The 23,783-nt window shown below is 40.3% G+C and overlaps 1 pseudogene; it reads left to right on the top strand.

Annotated features, from left to right (window-relative positions):
- Positions 1–19,073: 19,073 nt before the first annotated feature.
- LOC116475353 (keratin, type I cytoskeletal 24-like) lies at positions 19,074–23,482 on the top strand (annotated as a pseudogene).
- The last annotated feature ends 301 nt before the right edge of the window (positions 23,483–23,783 follow it).

Below are 23,783 nucleotides of genomic sequence, written 5' to 3'. Positions count from 1 at the left end.
TTGTCCTGAGTTCCCAGATCAAACAATACAGCCCCAACAAATGTGTTCATAAAAGACATTCCCCGCCAAATAGAAAACACTTTGTTGTTTTTATGCCCCTTGGGTTCTGTGCCACTGTTCCCATCCGTTTAATAACAATAATCAAGAATGTTCTCAAAAATAAGACTCTTATTCAGTAATAGAACGACTTCATTTGGAAAGTGATTTTTGAATAGAATAATTACTATGTTGCAGAAAGAGAACAACTTTCCGGAGATGTTTCCAGAGCTTCCACTAACACAGTGTAGCCAGTGTGTCTTCATGGCTCGGTAGCAAAGCTGTTTCTCTTCCATCTGCCACTGTGGCTGCTGTCATTGCTAATTCTTGGTCCACAGCAATTATGAGATTTTCAGGTATTTACATTAATGTCTTACCAGATAAAGTCTTACTTCATAGGGAAACCAAATCTTATAATATTGCATCTGTCCTTATTTAAGCTTAAAGTTATATCCGCACAGACCTGCACAGGTAATAAAACTGCCCAAATGGTAGATGTATACTCAGTTAGGGATAATCTAAGAGAAGGTGGAGAATAGCATTGAAATTGATATTTCATAGTCTTCACCTTTATCTCTGCAAACATTTCTGATTTGTTCTTTTAAAACACCTATCACTCTGCCCCTTGGAGAATGTTCACAATTATTAATCAAAAACTGTGTATTCATAGTTTTTGTGTGGAATAATTCCAACTCTGTTCTATTTCTCCTTTAATCTTTGTAGAAAAATGTGGATATGTCAGTTTGAGCAAAGGATGACTGATGTCTGTTATCCATTAGTTTGGTCAACAGATATCAATACAGTGCCCACTTCAATCCTAGGGGAGCGTGAATCTAGGGGAATGCAGACAAACTGGCCCCTGCTTTCATGGAGCTTGTGTATTAAGATGATACCTGGGATTTAATTTAGAAGCACAACTGAGTGACAACACAGAGGGGCCGGTGCCACTAAAGATTTGTATTACTTACGTTTCCCAGAGAAGGAAGCATGTCATTCTGTGCAAGACCACGTGGGGAGCACCAATGTGGGCCAGGAGGCAGAAAGGAATGGGAGAAAGAGCCTAGGCCAGAGCCTTTATTGGGGTTTCCAGAGGAGAGCCAAGGTCGGGTAGGGTAGGCAGCTTAAGATGGACTAGTTTGAATTAATTCCAGTGTGCTTTGGTCTATAAGATGCCTGGTACCTGGCCCTGGGGTGATGTAGGGCAGGGGAAGTATGGCTTGGTGTGTGAATTAGCTAAGGAGGTGGTTGGAGCTCTAGACTCAGGATTGGCTGGTTTGTGTAAGAAAGACGTGCTCCTGGCTGAGCACTTTGCTATCTCTAAAAATTGGCTAGCACAGGGAGGGGCATTCTGTCCCCAGCCAGCAAGTTTTTGAGGTATTGAAATATCATAAAATATAGAAAATTAAAAATATGACCAATACAGGAGCGGGGTGGCTTCTTTGAAAAGGGTGGTCAATGAAGACTTCTCAGAGGGATGACGTTTGAGTTGAGGCCCAAATGATGCGAAGCAATCAACCACAAGAAGTTTTGCAGGCAGCTTGCGCACAGATCCTGGCACGGCAGGAAAAAGGCTGGCATGTCCCACAAATAGAAGCATGGCCAGAGTGGCCGGAGCAGAGCGAGCAAAGAAGAGGGAGGATCAGATGAGGCCGTGGAGGAATGTGGACTTCATTCTAAGTTCAACGGGAAGCTATGGGTATGTTCAGACCCTAGAGTGCCGTGATTCTGGAAAAATCACTCCACTTGTAGTGCGGAGAATGCAGGAAGCCTGGAGTGGATGCAGGGGACTCTTGCAGTAACCTACACATGATATGGTGGAAGCATGGGCTGTTTGTGAAGGTTTCTACTCATTTTCCTGTGGGGGTCCTCCCAGAACACCCATCCTATAGCACCTATGGACCCTATCTTCACTCTATGTTGGAATTGTCTGTTTACCCTTTCATCTCATGATTTGGCTCTTGCAAACAAATGTAAGCTCTTGCAAACAAGGGCTGTTTCAATCATCTTCAAATCCTTACCACCTAGCACAGTACTAGACTCAGAGCTGAATGAATGAACGATATGACTCAAGTTGTACCAAAACTAATTCAAAGCAGCACCTAAGGCCAAAAGGAATTTAATTTTTGTTTTGTTTTTTCTTAAAACCTTTTATTTTGAAATAATTTTAGATTTACATAATAGTTGCAAAGACAGTAGAGAGTTACTACATATTCTTTACCCAGTATCTTCTAATATTAATATCTTATGTAACTACAGTACATTCATCAAAACTAGGAATTAACATTAGTACAGTACTATCAACTAAACTACAGACTTTATTCAGATTCACCCTAAAAGGAATTTAAATAATTAATTACTGAAGCTCTTCAGTACCAAAATAAACTAGGATTACTCTACCCTGTGCCATACTTAGCTTTATAAATATCCAAAGGCACCTATTAAAGACAATCAGATAATCAATCAGGGAAAAGGGGCAGATTATACAGTAGTTTTCCTGAGATAATGTAGGCAAAAATTTTGGCCATAATCTGTATCATAAGTAGAAACCATTCTGTGATAACATGGCCAAACTGCAAAGAATGACCATTGCTGATCATGTTATAAAGCAGCTCAGCTGAATGTATGGCCCTTTGGGGTAAATGTGGAAACAGCATCCCAGCCCTACTAGAAGTTCTGATATGCACTTCCCTTTCCACGCTCAACTGAGAATATTTATTACAAAGGTCTCCTATGAGGTTTGGCATGTTACTCCCTGCACTAAGGTGCCCAGCCCACACTCCATGCTCCAAGCTGAGGGCCCAGGAAGGGAGGCATGTTCTTCTAATTTGTACAAAGTTACAGCAAGGGCCACAAAAGTGCCGGCACAAGTCATTAAAATGCCAAAATTGGCCGGTCACAGTGGCTCACGCCTGTGATCCTAGCACTTGGGGAGACCAAGACAGGCATATTGCTTGAGCCCAAGATTTTGAGATCAACCTGGACAATATGGCAAAACCCCGTCTCTACAAAAAATACACAAAATAAGCCAGGACTTGTGGTGCACTCCTGTCGTCCCAGCTACTTGAGAGGCTGAGGCAGGAGGATTGCTTGAACCCGTGAGGTCGAGGTTGCAGTGAGCACAGCACTCCAGCCTGGGCGACAGATTGAGACCCTGTCTCTAAATAAATAAATAATATAATAAAATACCAAAATAGCTCATGCAGCTGATAAGTAGCCACTGCCCAGAGGCCCCCCCGAATGGCCCCAACGATGGCCGCAGGATTTGCCCATGACCCCCTGCACACCGTCAGTAACCAAACATGCTAGGCACAGCAGGGGGGTCCAGGACCCCAATCCAGACTTACCAGCTGCCAGTATTCATTCTGACTCATCCATGCCTATGCCATATAACTGTTAACTATTTTGGATATCATGCCTGGTTTTATTCATTTTCCTTTGTTTTCTTCTTATTCACATCTTAGAAAATCTTTCAGAAACCATTTGTAGCCTCAGGAATGGCCTAGTGGTTGTACATAGAACTATTTCCACAATTCCAGGTGATCAATTTCCAGGGCGTGAGAACATGATCAGGAGCGGTAGTCCTATGAGGATTCAGACTACAGCTGAGTGGTTCCAGCCTCGGTGAGCAGGTCAGGGCACCATGGCTTGGACCTTTTCCTCTAATTCATTTTATTAATGAATCAAAGGAACATACCAAGCTAAAGAAAATGTAGTCCCTTACTTGTCAGAGAAGGCAACACTGAAGAGTGGTTAAGGGAACAAGCCTCGAATTTTCTGGATTTAAAACTATTTCTACCCTTTCTAGCTGTGTTTTCTTGGGCAAGTTATCTAATTACCTTGTCTCTCAATTTCCTCACCTGTAAAATGGTGATAATAATATTAACACCTATTCGGAGAGTTGGTGTGATGATTAAATATCTAATCTATGCACTTTGGAGAGTGTCTGGTTCATATGAAACCCTCAATCAATGTAGCTACTACGGTGAAAAAGAAATAAAAATTTAAAAATTAATTGTATGTTATCAGATAACTTTAAAGATATAAGAGAGCTTAGAGACCAGTCCGTGTCATTTCCCCTTGAGGAAACTAATGCCCCATGAGAAGTGTTTGATTCAGAGCCATTTCTGGTACAAAGAATGACAGATTTCATCTTATCAATTCTCTTATTTATTTATTTATTTTTGTAGAGATGGGGTCTTCCTATGTTGCCTTGTCTAGTCTAAATCTCTGGGCTCAAGCAATCCTCCCTCCTTAACCTCCCAAAGTGCTGGGACAGGCATGAGCCACCACGCCCAGCCTTATCAATCCTCTTAAAGGTGAATGACAATTCTCCCTACTTTACCATAAGACTCAGACAATGTGTTGAATAAATTAGCCAATTAAAACAAAAATATTCAGGAGAAAATGACCTAGTTCCAATGACTGTGTTGCCAAAATGGCAAGTCTACAAAGAACATACAGACAGCACTGTTCCTAATCCTGTCCTCTGTGATACTTATACCTGCAGGAACATGGCGCTCATTGCAGCCGTTTAACCTTCCTGCTCAGATGGGAGGTTCTGTGTGGTGAGGTGGTTAACATGCCTGAACTAGTGTCAAAGGCAGGAAGTAATTGAAAGCTTTCCAAAAAGGGAAGAAAAATGTAACCACCTTGGTTCTTGAGGGCATTCTGCTTAATATGGAAAGAGGTATATTTATATACCTAAGAGAGCATGGCTATAATTTGTAAATTACCTAGAGGATTTAGTAACTGAAATATAACCAGAAGTCCTCACTCCCCACCAGTTTACAGGTATCCATGAAGTCTTTTTAACACTGATGCACTAATTTAATTTTCCTAGTTGTTTAGTTGCCACCTATAAAAAACTACATACAAAACCTCTGGCTACCGGCCTTTTCCACTATAATTTAATGCTCTGCGCTAGGCCGCTGATACTCTCAAGTCTCACGATATGCTACAATTACTTGGAAGTTTCTATCCAAAAAGGGAGAAAAGAAACACCCTTCTACCTTTTCTCTGAGCTCCATTCTATAGGGGTATGTTGGGGCCCCCAAGACCATCCTCAATTTCAATGATTCACTAGAAGGACTCACAGATCTCAGAAAAACTGTTATACTCAAGGTTATGGCTTATTACAGTGAAAGGATACACATTAAAATCAGCAAAGGCAAAAGGCACATAGGGCCATGTCCAGGAGAGATGAGGCATAAGCTTCCAATTGTTCTTTCACATGGAGTCACAAAAAGCAGCACTTAATTTTCCCAGAAATGATGTGTGAGAACGCATACGTAGTAATGTCAACCAGAGAAGCTCACCCAAACTTTGGTGTCCAGAGTTTTTACTGGGGTTCAGTCACTTAGGTATGGGACGCCCACATGATTCACCTCAGTTACTCAGTCTGCAGCCCCTCCAGAAGTCAAACTGATACAGCGTAGCCCAATATAAGTCACGCTGTTAGCATAAACTGTCTGCCGTGGCCTAAAGCCCCAGGTATACAAAGACACTCCTATCAGGCAGAATATTCCAAAGCTGAGAGCTTTTTCCCCAAGAGCTGGGTAAGGGCTATGCCTTTCTTTGGTATGTACAAGATCTGAACACCCCAAGCCTGCTGAGTTAACCCTTTCCTGCAGAAGAGGTCTCCTGTGCAGAGCCCCCAAGATAGTACAGAGTTTCACTTCAGCACATTCATCCCCTACAAGTCCTACCCCCAACTGCTAGCATGCATGAGCACCCCACACTCAAGCCCTCCACACCCTTGGACATCTAGGCTCTGTCGTCACATACAGCTCATGATGGAGTCCATCTTTCCTTAAAATGAGTTCTCTTGGGCTGGGCATGGTGGCTCATGCCTGTAATCCCAGCACTTTGGGAGGCTGAGGTAGGCAGATCACCTGAAGTCAGGAGTTCGAGACCAGCCTGGCAAACATAGTGAAAACCCATCTCCACTAAAAATACAAAAATTAGTTGGCGCAGTGGCAGGTGCCTGTAATCCCAGCTACTCAGGAGGCTGAGGCAGGAGAAACGCCTGAACCCAGGAGACAGAGGTTGCAGTGAGCTGAGATCATGCCACTGCACTCCAGCCTGGGTAACAGAGCAGGACCCAGTCAAAAAAAAAAAAAGCTGGACACAGTGGCTCATGCCTGTAATCCCGGCACTTTGGGAGGCTGAGGAGGGCAGATCATGAGGTCAGGAGTTCGAGACCAGCCTGGCCAACACAGTGAAACCCCGTCTCTACTAAAAATACAAAAATTAGCTGGGCCTTATGGTGGGCACCTATAATCCCAGCTACTGGGGAGGCTGAGGCAGGAGAATCGCTTGAACCCAGGAGGCGGAGGCTGCAGTGAGCCAAGATTGCGCCACTGTACTCCAGCCTGGGCGACAGAGCAAGACTCCGTCTCAAAAAAAAAGAGTTCTCTGTTAGAGACCTTCTTTAATGTTTAGCATCTGCTGGGTTCCTGCCAATCTTCCGCACATGCATGTATGAAAAGCTCAATTGCAGAAAAGACTTGAGATCTTTCCACAGAAGTCACCTCAGCAGAAAATAAAGACAATTACCCCTGAGAGTACCTAAATCTCCACTCAGGCTCAGAGGGATCTAACAGTGTTCAGAAGCTTTGACTATAGAAGAGGGATGAAGTTTTTGTGTGAGAAATAATTGAATCAGGGCAAGCTTAAGAAAAACTTACATTCACTGAAACCATTTTCCAGGTGATTAAAGCAAAAGTGGGAAATTCAAGCAATACAAATAGGCATGTTTCAAAATATCAGAAGGTAGTATTTTCAATCTGTTGCCACAATTAAGTTTCTAGACCCAGAAATGCAAGACAAAATTACAAATGGGTACTGCCTTAAATCTCACATAAAAATTTATCTTCCAAGACATAAAACCCACTCTTCCCTTCCTCTTCACCTACAATATAGATTTTTCTTAAAGTCTAGAGACAGAACTTAAGAAAACAAACACTGGCAATTAATTTAATAGTGATTATACTTTACATTTATATATTACTTTAGGATTTTAATATACACAGAAAAAGTAAAGGTTGATCTTCACAAAACCCTTACAAGAAGTATGATGATCATTTATAGATCAAGATCCTGATTAGAGATGTTACCTGTTTTGTCCTGGGTCACAAGCAATTTAGTGAAAGTACAGAATTTGAACCCAGGTCTACAAACTACTAGTCCAGTGTTCTTCCCACTCAACACACTACCCCAGGAATTTGGTAAGGATTTCAAAAAACTCAACCCCTTGAAAGTTATTCCCCAAAAAGCAATTTTATGGAAAACGATTTCATAACATATGGGCAGGCATAGCAACAAACTATCAGATGTCACGTCTTTTCTTCAACGCAAACCAAAAATGTTTAATTTTATGCCACTGGTTAATGCCAATGAAGAGAAAATAAAATATATTCACTTCACTAAGGAGAATTCACCAAGACAAAGACAGAATGCCTCTCAGTTATTGAAACAAGTGTGATTCTCAGAATCATAGGAAAATTGGTAGATTTCATGGGAAGTTTTGTTTAATTATAATGTTCACCACACTTGTCTCACAAGGAAGATCCGAAAGCAAATTTGGTGAAATTAGAGTAAAAGGTAAGAAAATATTACTCATTAAAAAGGATTAAAATTTTAATGTTATAAAACCACTATACATTACTATATCTGCCTGTGTCACAGTTAAAACACAAACATACCCAAAAAGGTTCTTTCTTTCTCCCAAAAAAATAAAATATTATGAAACATAAAATATGTGGTGATAATTTTTAAATCACTACAAAGGGACAGAACTTACGGGGGAACACTGAATTTCATGTGTAACGAATCATAAAAACTGGGAGAACCATGTTTTTTACCCATAAACTTCATCTCTGCAGGCGTGTACACCTTTCAGCCTAGCATCTCCTCAAGGTAAATGGGTGGTCGGTGACACACCCTCAGAGACTATCAGTGAAGGTGGTAACCATAAGCCCTGTATCTCAGGGGACTTTAGGTAGGAAAATGAGTGTTGGGTGGGAATCAAGAGACTCAGATTCTAATCCTGATTCTTGCATAACAGATTGTATTGCATAGAGGAAAACATAACTTTTTTTTTTTCTTTTTTTCTTTTTTTTTTATTATACTTTAGGTTTTAGGGTACATGTGCACAATGTGCAGGTTTGTTACATATGTATCCATGTGCCATGTTGATTTCCTGCACCCATTAGCTCGTCATTTAGCATTAGGTATATCTCCTAATGCTGTCCCCGCCCCCCCCACCCCCCACCCCACAACAGTACCCAGAATGTGATGTTCCCCTTCCTGTGTCCATGAGTTCTCATTGTTCAATTCCCACCTATGAGTGAGAACATGCGGTGTTTGGGTTTTTGTCCTTGCGATAGTTTACTGAGAATGATGTTTTCCAGTTTCATCCATGTCCCTACAAAGGACACGAACTCATCATTTTTTATGGCTGCATAGTATTCCATGGTGTATATGTGCCACATTTTCTTAATCCAGACTATTGTTGTTGGACATTTGGGTTGGTTCCAAGTCTTTGCTATTGTGAATAGTGCCGCAATAAACATACGTGTGCATGTGTCTTTATAGCAGCATGATTTATAGTCCTTTGGGTATATACCCAGTAATGGGATGGCTGGGTCAAATGGTATTTCTAGTTCTAGATCCCTGAGGAATCGCCACACTGACTTCCACAATGGTTGAACTAGTTTACAGTCCCACCAACAGTGTAAAAGTGTTCCTATTTCTCCACATCCTCTCCAGCACCTGTTGTTTCCTGATTTTTTAATGATGGCCATTCTAACTGGTGTGAGATGGTATCTCACTGTGGTTTTGATTTGCATTTCTCTGATGGCCAGTGATGATGAGCATTTCTTCATGTGTTTTCTGGCTGCATAAATGTCTTCTTTTGAGAAGTGTCTGTTCATGTCCTTTGCCCACTTTTTGATGGGGTTGTTTGTTTTTTTCTTGTAAATTTGTTTGAGTTCATTGTAGATTCTGGATATTAGCCCTTTGTCAGATGAGTAGGTTGCAAAAATTTTCTCCCATTCTGTAGGTTGCCTGTTCACTCTGATGGTAGTTTCTTTTGCTGTGCAGAAGCTCTTTAGTTTAATGAGATCCCATTTGTCAATTTTGGCTTTTGTTGCCATTGCTTTTGGTGTTTTAGACATGATCCTTGCCCACGCCTATGGCCTGAATGGTATTGCCTAGGTTTTCTTGTAGGATTTTAATGGTTTTAGGTCTAACATTTAAGTCTTTAATCCATCTTGAATTAATTTTTGTATAAGGTGTAAGGAAGGGATCCAGTTTCAGCTTTCTACATATGGCTAGCCAGGAAAACGTAACTTTTGAGCCTCAGTTTGCTTCTCTGTAAAATGCCCTCATTGCCTCTCACAGCTCTAATAAGTATTCAGTTACAATGACACATACAAACGTAGTCGAAAACTGCAAAAGAGATGTAGAAATGCAAAAGCATTGATAGCAGAAGAGATTAGACAAGAAAATGATGTCTTATTTAAAGGAACCAAACATGTTTAATCTGATAAATTATTAGGACATATTTTTGAAAAGTGGCACTTGAGGCAGATTAGGGATAGTGGTGTAGGTGGTGTAGGTTTCCATGATGATGAACAGACCTGCAGTTTAGGTAGTGTCGAAATGTAAAGGCCAACTTCTCCAACAGTGGGCTTCTCCCACATGAAGAACGGCTGGTCTGAGAAACCCTTAGTTACCAGGGTACAGTATTAAACAAGCTGCTCACTCAACAAAGTCAGCAGGTCCAGCCAAAAATTACAACAAATATTATCCACTAATTGAAGAATCGATGAGTCAAGCAGAAAACCTACACTCTTCAACCTCTTTATTAGATGTAATTGTTTGGAGGGGCTTTTAAAATAAAAAAAAAAAATGCATTGCAACATACACATAATCTTGCTTTCTATTTTTGAAGTTAAGAGCTGCTAGTGATTAAAATCTTATAGATAGCCATAATGGTTATTGATTACATCCATTTGTCATTAAAAACAAAAGCAGTTCTCAATCCAAAAGAAGGTTGTATTCCAAGAGTTGTTAATAAATGTTTTTATTTAATAACACATTTCACACTTCCTATATTCCTGGTCCTTTACAAACACAACTTATTTAATCCTTGTGATAATTTTATGAAGCAGGAGCTATTGTCTTCAATTTACAATTGAGAAAATGAAGGCACAGAGATGTTATGTCACGTGCTGAAGGTCACACAGCTAGTAAATAGCCAAATAATCAGTGGGGAGCTGGAAGTACAAAAATGTGGCTCCAGGATTTTTTAGCTGCCATGCCATGCTGACCTTTTAGAACTTGACATAATTCTCCACAGAAGCAATGGTATAAATAGTTATAAAGCTCCACAATACCCTATTTAAACCACATGTAGCTGAAATTCTATTGATCTATCAAAGTGCTATCCCTGGCTCCCAGCTCAGTGGTTATCACAGAGGAAGTGCTTAATAGCGTTGTTGAATTTAAGATAGACTAGATGCCCCACTTACGATGTTAACACTCTAGAACACTGGAGCAGTCAATGGCAGAAACACAGATGTGCTCCTCTACAGCGTGTCCTACACTGGTCTCGACGGTTTGGTGGTGGAAAGGAATTTGGGTGATTGGGCTTTATGGAGATGGCACAACTTTTTAGCAGCAGATGACAGATGGGGTTTTGGTTTTAGCAGCAAAGCAGCAGCAGAAAACTTCAGCTGCAAACTGGGGAGAGAATCTGGGTTCTACTGGGCAGCAGGATACGGTTGCAAGCCTGTGGCAGAAGGTGGAGTGGAAGTAGGTAGTGGGATGGCAAAGTGAGCTTCTGGTACCAAGACACATGGAAACTGGGTCTGTAACTAGGGCAGCTATTTGTCAACAAGGGAAGATGATAAATCTGCCATCTGCAACCCAGAGTCTGCCTCTAGGTCAACACTTGGACAATTAATAATATCTCCCTACTGTTTCTCAGCAGGCAAAAAAAAAATGTAAATTATTTTTCGGACACTTACTGAACATGGTGAAGAATACATAAGAGAAGACTTGCTGTGATTATATAAAATACAACAAAAATTATACATGAAGGGTTTTTCCCCCCCTCCTGGCTCTGTCTCCCAGGCTAGAATGTAGTGGCACAATCACACATCACCGTAATCTCAAACTCCTGGACTCAAGTGATCCTCCCGCCTCAGCCTCCTGAGTAGCCAGGACTACAGGTGTGCACCACTATGCCCGGCTAACTTTTTAATTTCTTTGTGTAGAGACAAGGTCTCAATATATTGACCAAGCTTATATATGAAATTCCTTAAGAACAGGGACTATTACTTGTTAGTTTTATTCCCAAGGTTTGGCAGAATGTTTTTGCAAGATGCTCAACAAATATTAAATAATTGATAAAAGTAGACTTTCTACTGATGTGTAAAATAGAAGATAAATAACCAGCCTGGGCAACATGATGAAACCCTGTCTCTACAAAAAACACAAAAATTAGCCAGGTATGGTGGTGCACGCAGCTATTAGGGAGGACAACGGGGGAGGATCTCTTGAGCCCAGGAGGCAGAGGTTGCAGTAAACCAAGATCGCTCCACAACACTCTAGCTTGGGTAACAGAGCCAGACCCTGTCTCAAATATATATATATAATTTATATTTATATATGATATATATTTATTTATATATTATATATAAGATATATAATATATAACAACAATAAAATAACTAAATGGAATAATTGATAAATGATAGAATAATAAATTGAATAATAAAAGAATAATAAATAAGCAGAATAATGGAGTGATAGACAAATTGTAAATGAATGAAGCAATAGCACCAACTTTTAACTGCTATGTTCATCATAAACAGCACAGTGAGTTTGAAATATTCATATTACCTTGTTATACAATATACAATATGAGCAATATGGGCATTACATGTATCCTTGTCCAAAATAAATTATTCTGGAGCTATCAACATTTCCATCTTTAATCTTTAAAATCTGTATGTTTTGGCAGGAAGATGTGGTTCCAGTTTATTCAGATATTTTAATACAACTTCCTCTTTGGATACAACACCAAAATCTACAAAGCCATGTAAGGAAGAATAATCTTCATCTTGTCAGTAAACAAATAAAAGTGCAGGTGTCTTGGATCTTTGTTCAAGCAATGTCACTAACTCGTTTGAGATCTTAAAGAAATCACTACTCTGAGTTAAGACTTTTTAAAATTAAGATTTTTGAATTTTAAAAGGAAGGAGGCCGGGCGTGGTGGCTCACGCCTGTAATCCCAGCACTTTAGGAGGCTGAGGCGGGTGGATCACGAGGTCAGGAGATCGAGACCATCCTGGTTAACATGGTGAAACCCTGTCTCTACTAAATAAAATACAAAAAATTAGCCAGGCGGGGTGGCGGGCGCCTGTAGTCCCAGCTACTCGGGAGGCTGAGGCAGGCGAATGGCGTGAACCCGGGAGTCAGAGCTTGCAGTGAGCCGAGATCGCACCACTGCACTCCAGCCTGAGCCACAGAGCAAGACTCCGTCTCAAAAAAAAAAAAAAGGAAGGAATTCATCTGAATTCCTTTAAGTTTTTCATCCTTTTCTAGATGGTAGAGAATTTCACTAAATTTGCTTGAAGTTACTGGACTTGATATCAGGGGAAAAAAATACATGCAATTTAATAGAAAATATTTGGGAAAATATTTTTATTTGAAACAATTTTAACCACTTTTCAAAACCACCAGCGTCAAAACAGGGTTTATCTAAACTGCAAAATGGAGGTCAACGACACAGGCAATGCCCTGAAAACTTTCACAACTGCTGGCCTGGAAATGAATATGAAACCAAACTGAAGAAAGTGACTCACCACCGAAGGGAGTCATGCCTCAATGCTTTTCCACCTCTCCTCCAAAACAATCATTTTCTTCAGGGTTTGTTTTAGAAAAAAAAAAATCAGAGAAAATAGAAGTATAGATTTTTTCTGTTTTAATGTAATCTTTTCTGTTCCTTTTGATTAGGCAATGAGATTGAGGAATAGTCTAGTAGCCATATAATTACTGTAAGGAATGCTGCCCCAGCTGCCGACAGGTCTTAACATTTGAATGTTGATAAACGTAACACAACATTTTTGTCAATCAAAACTATTAAGAAGCTAAAGAACAATTCAATTAATAGAGTAGCTAGTCAAATATATATGTGTAAATAAAATAGGGGTATATTTCAGAGCTCTGTTTTGCCAAGATATTATAGCTCAGAGTGAGTCATGGCCAGCTCAGTTCTCCACTGAAGCAGCAAGATATGACATCATGAAACTGAAAAACGCATTCTTCACACCCACGACACTGAACTACAATCCCTAATAGCTAAGGTATGTGAGAGCAGCTGATTACAACCTCAAACTTAAATCAGAAAGAATCCATAGATAGGGTCTACATCGTTTTTTTGTAAATAATTATATATAAAAATTTCAAAGATAAACCCCTTAGAAAAGACATCAAATGGAACTCCAAATATACATAGAAAAATGGTGAGGACTATGATGGACCTTTCAATAGATGAAGATAGGCTGACCTCCTGGTTTAGAAACATATGGTCTTATGGAATAAATAATACAGTACAAATGCAAGAAAACAACAATAAAATGATCAAACCTTATGCTTGAATATGGAATTACAATTTACAGAGCGCTCTGTGCTCTCACATTTGATGTGATAATACTTTGCTATATGTAGGGCAGGAACTATTATCCTTAATTTTGCAGGTGAAAAAACTATGGCTCAAGAAATGGAAGTTTCTGGATTAAGTTAAGGCTTCTTGGTAACTAGTAGAGTTCTACCACTAGAGGACTCCACTAGTTCTGACCCTAAATCCAGGCAGACTTCTGCAAATAATATGAGTGCATAGACCTGAGTTGGAATCTCAGTTCCAACACTTCCCAGATATCTGGCCCTGGGAAAGTCACTTCATTTCTTTGAGTTTTGTTACAGGTTGGCTGTCAGTGAGTAGATGCTGAGACTGAGTTTGAGGATCAAAAGGTATCCTAAGGAATAATACTTATGAAAGGAAAAAGGAGAAAGCAAGACCAGGCAGGCTTTTAGTCTTTTGGGGGATAGTTAGCAGACTGATGCAGAACAAAGTCTCTATCAGCCCCATGAGAGTTCTGGAGCAAAGACTGCCCATTAGCCCCTAGCATGCCCCAAAAATAAGTCATCACCATTTATCAACTGCATCAGATAGGCCCATTTTTTTTTTTATAATTTCAAGTGACTTTTACAAATAATATACAGAAGATTTAAAAGATAGCACAAAACGAATTTATTTAAAATGTTAATATAAACTAAAACATAGAAACCCCAAATTTTTATTCTATAGTTTTGTGGTTTTGGAAGTATATATACCTAAAATGGGCAACATCCTTTGAATGCATGTCACGCAGGCCCCTGGAACATACCTGTTCTGTATTTATGGATTCCAGATTTCAAATGCATCTGTAATAGGTTCTAGCTCATCATTACTTTCAACTCTTGCACTTGCAGCAACAAAATGCAATAAGTTTGGGAACTTTAATAGCTCACAGGATTTCTTAAGAGAGGAGCCACCCTCTTTGCTCCATAATTGCAAAACATTTTCATTTTTATATATATATTTATAAATATCAATTGTATAATCAATCTAATATTTTTTTATTTCTACATTAACTATTTCCTCCCAATCAACCTTTGTATACACACCTGCCTTTAACACCTGTGCACTTGCAAACCATATCTCATAAATTTTGGTAACAAACATCATAAAAGATGAAAGAATACTGTCCACCTTCTTTCAGCAAAATGGAATGGCTCAGGAGCTTGTGGCAAAATATTGTATGATGAAATTATTTCTGTCGAATGAGTATAGACGATATATTAGTCTGTTCTTAAGCTAGTAAAGACATACAAGAGACTGGGTAATTTATTTTTAAAGAGAGGTTTAATGGACTCACAGTTCCACATGGCTGGGGAAGCCTCACAATCATGGTGGAAGGTGAAGGAGAAGCAAAGGCACATCTTACGTGGTGGCAGGCAAGGGAGAGTGTGCAGGGAACTGCACTTTATAAAACCCTCAGATCTCGTGAGATTTATTCACTATCACAAGAACAGCAAGGGAAAAACTGCCCCCATGATTCAATTGCCTCCCACCAGGTCCCTCCCATGACATGTGGGGATTATGGGAGCCACAATTCAAGATGAGATTTGGGTGGGGACACAGCCAAACCGTAAATAAATTACTCTTTAAATCTTGATATAGAGAAAATTATTCTAGAATATCATCATCTGGACATTCATAGTCCAAGATCTGCTTAAGCAATCAACTTCACCATTCTCTTTAGAGTCTAAAGTGCTGCTATCTCTCCTTTGCATCATTTTCTGATTTTTCTAATAATTGTCAAACATATTCCTCAATTTTGTTCTCTTTGCCATTATGCGCAGAAAATCTAAAACTAAATTTTCAATATCGTTCAATTATAATTTTAAAAAAAAGAGAGACAGGCTCAAAGCTGGTATCACCATACTTCTCTTATACCTTCTTGAAAAGTGATATAATACTTTGGGCAATGCATTGAGAAAACTGATGATGGAATAATGATGATTTATTTCATTGTCATATCATCCTTCCAGGCAATTCCATCATTCTTTCATTTTCTTATTTTAGCCTATTTTAGCATAGTTAGGAAGAACTGATGAGTGAAGATGAAATAACTTTTAGGATAATGAAATAGCAAAATGTTTCAAGATATAGAAAAAAATAAAACCATTAAGATCTCATAAATGTGTCTTAGATTTATGAAAGGATCCAGTGAATCCTTATGGCAATTATAAGATAGAATAAACTTCATTCTATTTTTTTAAAAATAAGTAAATTTTCTCTTTGTTCTTTGGAAGACTAATAAGAATATAAGTCACAAAGTATCAGTCCTTACAAATAGTTAGAACTGCTTTAAAAAGACAGTCAAAAATTAAATTGGGTCCAGCGTCCCCTGATGATATATCGTGTTAGTGAAGCTAGGTCCTGTTCAAACCCCTTAGTCAGACACTGGCTGGTGGCCACCCCAAGAAGAGGATGCCCTTGGCCACCACTGTCTTGCTGAGTCATTGGCCAGTGTAGTGGTCCACTCTCATCCTGCTAGTAAAGACATACCTGAGACTGAGTAATTTATAAAGGAAAGAGATTTAATTGACTCACAGTTCAGCATGGCTGGGGAGACCTCAGGAAACTTACAATCTTGGTGAAATGGGAAGCAAACATGTCCTTCTTCACATGGCGGCAGCAAGAAGTGCTGAGGAAAAGAGGGAAAAGCCTCATATAAAACCATCAGATCTCATGAGAACTCACTCACCATCACAAGAACAGCATGAGGGTAACAGCCCCCATGATTAAATCACCTCCCACTGAGTCCCTCCCATGACACGTGGGGATTATGGGAACTACAACTCAAGATAAGATTTGGGTGAGGACACAGCCAAACCATATCAGCCAGGGTTAGTTGCAAGAATAGGGACCGGGGAACTCTGCAGGAGTGAATAACCCTCGCAGCTGGCAGTGAGTCCTTTCTTGAAAGGAGATCTGAGCATCTCTATGTCTATCATCTCTGTGTCTGTCACAGCTTCTACTTAATTATTCATTAATTCACTCACTCAAAAAAATATATGTTGAGCACCTACTACATGCAAGTCACTTTTCTTGGTACTGGGGATTCTCGGGTAAACAAAACAGAACCCCAAAAAATGCTTCGAGCTTACATTCTAGTGTAGGCTGGGGAAGACAACGGACAAGATAAATAAATGAAACATATAGTGGGTTACTGATAAATGTCAAAGAGAAAAAGTACGAAAGAAGAATGTTAAATATCAGGGAGATGTGAACTAGCAGAAGACTGGGGGCAGAATTTTAGATACATTCTCTTGGAAAGCCCTTACTATTCAAAAGTGGACTTGAGTAAAGACCTGAAGGAAATGAAGGAGCTAAACCCTGCAGGTATCTGAGGGAAGAGCTTTCGAGGCGAAGCAAACACAAAGACTTTGAGACCTGGTGTGCTTGAGGAACTAGTGTTGAGTGAGTGAGGGCAAGAGAGGTAGGAGCTGATATCGGGAGCCACTGGAGGCCGGACAACACATGTCATTTAGGGAGAACTTGGGCTTTTATTCTGCATGAGATGGGAAGCCTCTAGTAAGTTTTACAGAGTTGCATGTCTTTCAGGTGGGTTCACTCTGCTGTGTTGAAAAGAGCTTGGGGGTAAGGTCAAGAGCAGACAGGTCAGTTAGAAGGCTACTATAGCCGGGTGCAGTGGCTCATGCCTGTAATCCCAGCACTTTGGGAGGTCAAAGTGGGCAGATTACCCGAGGCCAGGAGTTCAAGACCAGCCTGGTCAACATGGTGAAACTTCATCTCTACCAAAAATACAAAAATTAGCCAGGGATGGTGGCACACACCTGTAATCCCAGCTAATCGGGAGGCTGAAGCAGGAGAATCGCTTGAACCCAGGAGGCAGAGATTGCAGTGAGCCAAGATCACGCCACGTACTCCAGCCTGGGCGACAGAGCCAGACTCCATTTGAAAAAAAAAAGAAGAAGAAGAAGGCTACTACAGTACTCCTGACCAGAGAGAATGGCAACGCAGTTTTTGGCCTAAGCAGCTAGAGGATAGAGCTGTCATTAACCCAGATGGGGAAGACTGCAGGAGCTATTGAGTTGAAGAGGACGGGACAAAATTTTAGGAGCTCAATATTGGACACATTGAGTTTCAGATGCTGATTTGGCACCCCAGTGTCAATGTCAAGTAGGTAGCTGCATTTGCCAATCTGGATTTCCAGGAGAAATCTGGACTGGTGATATACATGTGGGAGTTGTCAGCATGTAGATGATATTAAACTCTACACATTGGAAAAGACCATCTAAAAATTGAAAATAGATTTAAAAAGAGAGAGAGAGGGAGAGAAGACGTGCCTACCACACAGGGTTGTTGGGTCCCTCCGTCAGTAATATGCACGAAAGCCCAAAACACATGTAGTGTAGGCACTTGTTATCCACCTCAATAAATTCAATTTTCTATAGTATTCTATTTAAAACATTGAAATCACCTTTTCACCTACGTAGCTGACAGAGGTAAATATTATAGGCTTACCTCTTCAGAGTAAAATAAAATATTGTAGACATCCATAATTAATGAGGAAAGTGGGCTCTTATCTTTGAATTTTTTTTAATGAAAACTATGGCTACAAGATCTCAATAATGTTTTTAAAATCCTTAGGGGTAGGCCAAAACTAATGGATTTAAGTAAGAGGAACAATTCCTTTGGCTGTTGAATCAGGAGGCTAAAAAGAAACATTATTATTGCTCAAAAGTCTTGCATAGAAGAATCCAATGACACTTTACTAACAACCCCACCCTTATCAACGAAGTGTGCTCTCCAAGCTAATCCTCATAAATTAGCAAAGTCAGGCTTTCTTTCTGCAAGAATAGTTACAATGCTCAATTTGTTCCCAAAAATGTTAAGGGAACATAAAGCTACTCATCATTATTACTGGGTTAAAAAAGAAAGAAATATTTCCTGACAAATCACTTCTGAGTATTTGAATTGTGACTAACACTGGAATCTGGTTTAATAATCTTCCCAGAATCACAAAGGAAAAATGCATGAGTTTAATGGACCTAGAGAAATGTACGATTTGCCAACTACAGAGGTCTAGGAAGGTGAAAAAATGAGTGCCAGGAAATAATGGATTGTAGAGCACTAATGAATTCTAGCGAAATAATAACAAATCTAATGTTACTCCATGTTTATCCAATTTTTAAAATATTATTTGGCCCAACAGGGAGAGGTTAACTCAAAATAAATTAACCTAGAATGGGTTGGAAACGTGAAACAAGGACAGAGCCAAATGAAATGAATGCCCTAAAACCTGTGTACATAAAGACCAAGGAGTCCAAATCAGTGCACTTTTCACTTCCATCTCTCACACCTAGACAAGCTCAACGTGTGCAGGAGCATCATGTCTTGCTCTTCCCCTGTCTCCTCCTCCAGGGCTGGAAGCAGCAGCTTGGCCAGGCTGTCTGCTGGTGGAAGCAGCTTCAGCAGTAGAGGCAGACGTGGTCTGGGGCGTGGCTCTGTCCAGGGCTTCCAAAGAGGAGCCGGCAGCTATGGCCTGAGTGGGGAGTTCTAGTAGTGGCTTTGGAGACAGCTTTAGTGGGGGCTTTGATAACTGCTCTGTAGGAGGTGGTTCTAGCTTCAGCAGGATCTCTGGATTCTGTGGGAGTTCTGGATTAGGCGGTGGTGCTAGTGGAGGTTTCTGCAGTATGGTGGTTGTATGGGAGGTGGTGGTGGCAACGGGGAGCTTTTCTCTGGAGGGGAAAAGTAAGCCATGCAGAACCTCAATGACGGCCCAGCCAATTACCTAGACAAAGTCAGAGGCCTGGAGGAGGACAACACAAAATCAAGGAGAGGTGTGACAAATTTGGGGCTGGGTCTGGAGACGGTGGATCTAGAAGAGATTTGCAGCAAATACTATCCAATAATTGAACATCGCAGGGACCAGGTGAGAAACTCAGTGATGGCACCTCTTTTGTACTTATGTATTCAATTTTGGGACAATATGAAATTGTTCTTTTATTTTTTGCTCAATTTTTCCATGCAGAATGTTTCAGATATATATTTGGTAAAAAGAAAGAGAGAGAGAGAAAAGAAACAAAAAACTTTCCATGATGTCACTCTAGATTTATTGAGAATGTAATCCACACTGGACATTAGTTACTAAAAAATTTTTCTGCAACTATATCTTGACAGTCAAAGGTAAATCAGTAATGACATGTTACTCATTAAATTGTTCATGGGTTTTATTGTGTCTCCTAGATCATTGCAGCCACGATTAATAATGCCAGCATGACTTCCCCAATTGACAATGCTGGACTTGCAGCAGATGACTTCAAAATGAAGTGAGTTTGTTTCAAAATATCAATTGTTACCATGACAAAAAATAAGACTTATGTTTTTACTTTTAACATAAAATGTATATAAAGGCAATTAGATCCAAGTATCAGATAAATGTAATATATTAGTATAAAATATCTACACTGAAGGAAAAAAGGCCAATTTTAATGTATATTTAATGATAAGAGATTCCAAAATTGGAATTTTTAAAAATGATTTCAGGCTGGGCATGGTAGCTCACGCCTGTAATCCCAGCACTTTGGGAGGCCAAGGAGGGTGGGTCACCTGAGGTCAGGAGGTCACCTGAGACCAGCCTGGCCAACATGGCGAAACCTCACCTCTACTAAAAATACAAAAAATTAGCCAGGCATGGTGGCAGGCACCTGTAATCCCAGCTACTTGGGAGGCTGAGGCAGGAGAATCACTTGAACCCAGGAAGCGGAGGTTGCAGTGAGCCAAGATCATACCATTGCACTCCATCCTGGGGGACAGAGCAAGACTCCTTCTCAAAATTAATTAATTAAGAAATAAAAATCATTTCATAGTCTTTGTTTAAATATTTCAAAAGAATTTCAACTTGAGCTGGATGTCAGTGGGCATGTCCTTTTTAAAACAAAGCTCAAAGTAGTTAATCTAATTCGTATATCACATTCCAAAGATTTCCTAAGGTATGAAAACGAGCTCTATCTCCGCCAGTCAGTTGAAGCCTATGTAAACGGCCCGCCAAAAGTACTCAATGAGCTGAATGTGACCACATGGGACCTTAAAATACAGTCCAAACGCCTAGCAGAAGACCTGGGTTGTCTCAAGAACAACCCCAAGGAGGTAGGAGAAATAAACTCATCAAGGGACTTCCCATCACCATCACCATTCAGCAAGGTCCCCAACCTCAAAGGATTTTTGCCACTGTGACTTCTGCGGTTCTTCTCGGTCAAGAAATGAGCACTTTGCAGAGACAGCCCAGTGGGGACGTGACTGTAGAAATGAACTTGGCCCCAGGGGCAGATCTAACCAAGTGGCTGAACTGCATGAGGCAAAATAGTAAGAGGAACTGGCTGAGCAAAACCTTAGGGAGGCCAAGGAGTGGTTCAACAAGCAGGTAGCTCAACCCTAATGCTAACCCGAACCCTAACCTGGCAAAGTGAGAGAAGACAGAAAGTCAGGCAGACTGCTTGGAGCTTCTATGATTTCACTGTATTTTGTTGATTTCATGCTTGCAGAGTGCATCCCTGCAGACACAGATCTCCACGGATGCTGAAGCGGTTAGTTCGGCCAAGAGTGAGATAATGGAGCTGAAACGAGTCCTCCAGTCCCTCCAGCATGAACTGCAGTCTGTCTTGGCCATGGTAGGTGGGAAAGGGGCATTCACTCAATTTTCTTCTATAGTTTTAAAAAATTGTTTTGTAGACACTGTTTGAAGCAAGCTGGCTTTTGTAAATGGGAATAATAGTACCTATCTCATAAGGTTGTTATGAGAATTACATGAGTCAATATTTATAAAATACTTGAACAGTGCCTAATAGTGAGTAGGAATTGCTATATCGTTACAGTAGAACTCTCTGATTAATATTTGCTATCATTACTATTATTGGGTATTAATTATCAAAGGTAAATCTCTATTAAGTGGTTCATTTGGAGACACCCTCACCATATGAAATATATGTTTCAGGATTCATATGTTGAATACTGAGCAGTTATTCTGACAATGCTTCAATTTTCATGGGCATTTGTAGCAAAGCTCCCTAGAAGGAACCCTGGCTGACACAGAAGCTGGCTACGTGGCTCAGCTGTCAGAAATTAAGATGCATATCAGCATCCTGGAGGAGCAGATCTGCCAGATCTGGGGCGAGACTGAATACAGTTATGCACACAGAGTATGCATAACTGCTGGACATCAAGACACGCCTGGAGGTGGAGATCGAGACCTACCACCGCCTGCTCGGTGAGAGGGAGGGTGAGTCACTGATAACTTTGATTTTGTTGTTAAAATCACTTTCTTAAAAATGAAGAAATTGTTTTTTATTCAGAGACTGAGATTTACAGTTTTGGAAAGTTTCAAATCAAGTACAATCTGAAAAGCTAGTAGAAAAAAGAAAAGAAAAAAAAAACACAACTTTCTGCAGTATCACTCTAGATTTATTTAGAATGTAATTGACACTGGGCGTTAACTCCTTTAAAATTTTTCTGCAACCTTATCTTGATAATTGAATGTAAATAAGAAATTACATGTTATTCCTTAAAGTGTTCATTAGTTTTTTTGTATCTCCTAGATAATTGCAGTCATTTCTGAGACAGGGTCTCACTCTGTCGCCCAGACTAGAGTGCAGTGGTGTGTTTACAGCTCACTGCAGCTTTGACCTCCCAGGCTCAAATGATCCTCCCACATCAGCCTCTTGAGTAGCTGGGACTACAGACATGAGCCACCATGCCTGGCTATTTTTTTTTTTTTTTTTTTTTTTTTTTTTGAGACAGAGTCTCGCTGTCACCAGGCTGGAGTGCAGTGGCACAGTCTCGGCTCACTGCAACCTCTGCCTCCCGGGTTCAAGTGATTCTCTTGCCTTAGCCTCCCAAGTAGCTGGGACTACAGGCACTCACCACCACGCCCGGCTAATTTTTGTATTTTTAGTAGAGATGGGGTTTCACCATGTTGGCCAGGATGGTCTCGATCTCTTGACCTCGTGATCCACCCGCCTTGGCCTCCCAAAGTGCTGGGATTGCAGGCGTGAGCCATTCGCCCAGCATGCTATTAATAATGCCCAGCTGGCATTCTTAATAATGCCAGCATTCACATACAATTTTTGTGTGGGCATATGTTTTCATTTCTACTGGGTATATACCTTAGAGTGGAATGGTTGGGTCATGTGTTAGCCTTGTGTTTAATCTTTGAGGAACTGCCAGGCTATTTTCCACAGTGGCTCCACTATTTTACATTCCTACCAGCGGTGTAGGAGGGCTCCAATTTCTTCACATCCTCACCAACACTCATTCCATTCAGAAAGAAAATATATCCGCTTCTTTACAGTTTTTGGCCAAAGAGAAGTAACTGACAACAATCATTGCTTTTATTTGTCAATAGTTCTGAGGCCAGAGAAGCTGAATCCAAAGGATCATTCTCTGTGGACCCCAAAGGAAGAATCAGCACAACTCAGTCTAGGGGAAGAGTCGCTTTTTAAAGTAATACTTTCTGCTTACTTAATGAGCATCCATCATGAATAAAGTGTGCTTTCCTTACCCCCAAAATCTGGGCTACAGTAATTCACTTTAAAGCATGACTTGTAAACCAACCTTTACATTTCCAGTTCTAAAATTCTCCCTATTTCTCTTTTAGATTCACATAAAAGCAGAGGAACCAGGCTGGTAACGGATAATGACCAACTAATTCCATCTCAAGTCAACAATGTTTCTGATGTAAAATTCAAGAGTAAGATGCAGGCAGCTGAGTCCTGTCCCCAGGATGTAAACGATGACACCTAACAAAGTCGTGCTGAAGCACTGCAACAAACCTGCAGCCACAGAGCTGCAGCTACTCCTGTAATCGTTTCTCAGATTCTTTTGTCTTACTGGTCTGGTTTTGTCTTTAAATTGCAAAATGTGTTTTCCTTCTTAATCATTCTGTGTCAGTAAACTTTCTGCCTGTTGCAAATCAACTACATCAATCTTTGTCCTTTTGTTTCACTGACTTGTTTTATAACAGCCTTATTGAGATATAATTCCTATACCATACAATCCACACTTTTTTTTTTTGAGATGGAGTCTCACTGTGTCAACCAGACTA

This window comes from Hylobates moloch, unplaced genomic scaffold (genome assembly GCF_009828535.3).
Source record: "Hylobates moloch isolate HMO894 unplaced genomic scaffold, HMol_V3 SCAFFOLD_10, whole genome shotgun sequence".
NCBI classification, from domain to species: Eukaryota; Metazoa; Chordata; class Mammalia; order Primates; family Hylobatidae; genus Hylobates; species Hylobates moloch.
The sequence above is the reverse complement of the archived record's forward strand: the minus strand, read 5'-3'. Positions and strand labels throughout refer to the sequence as shown.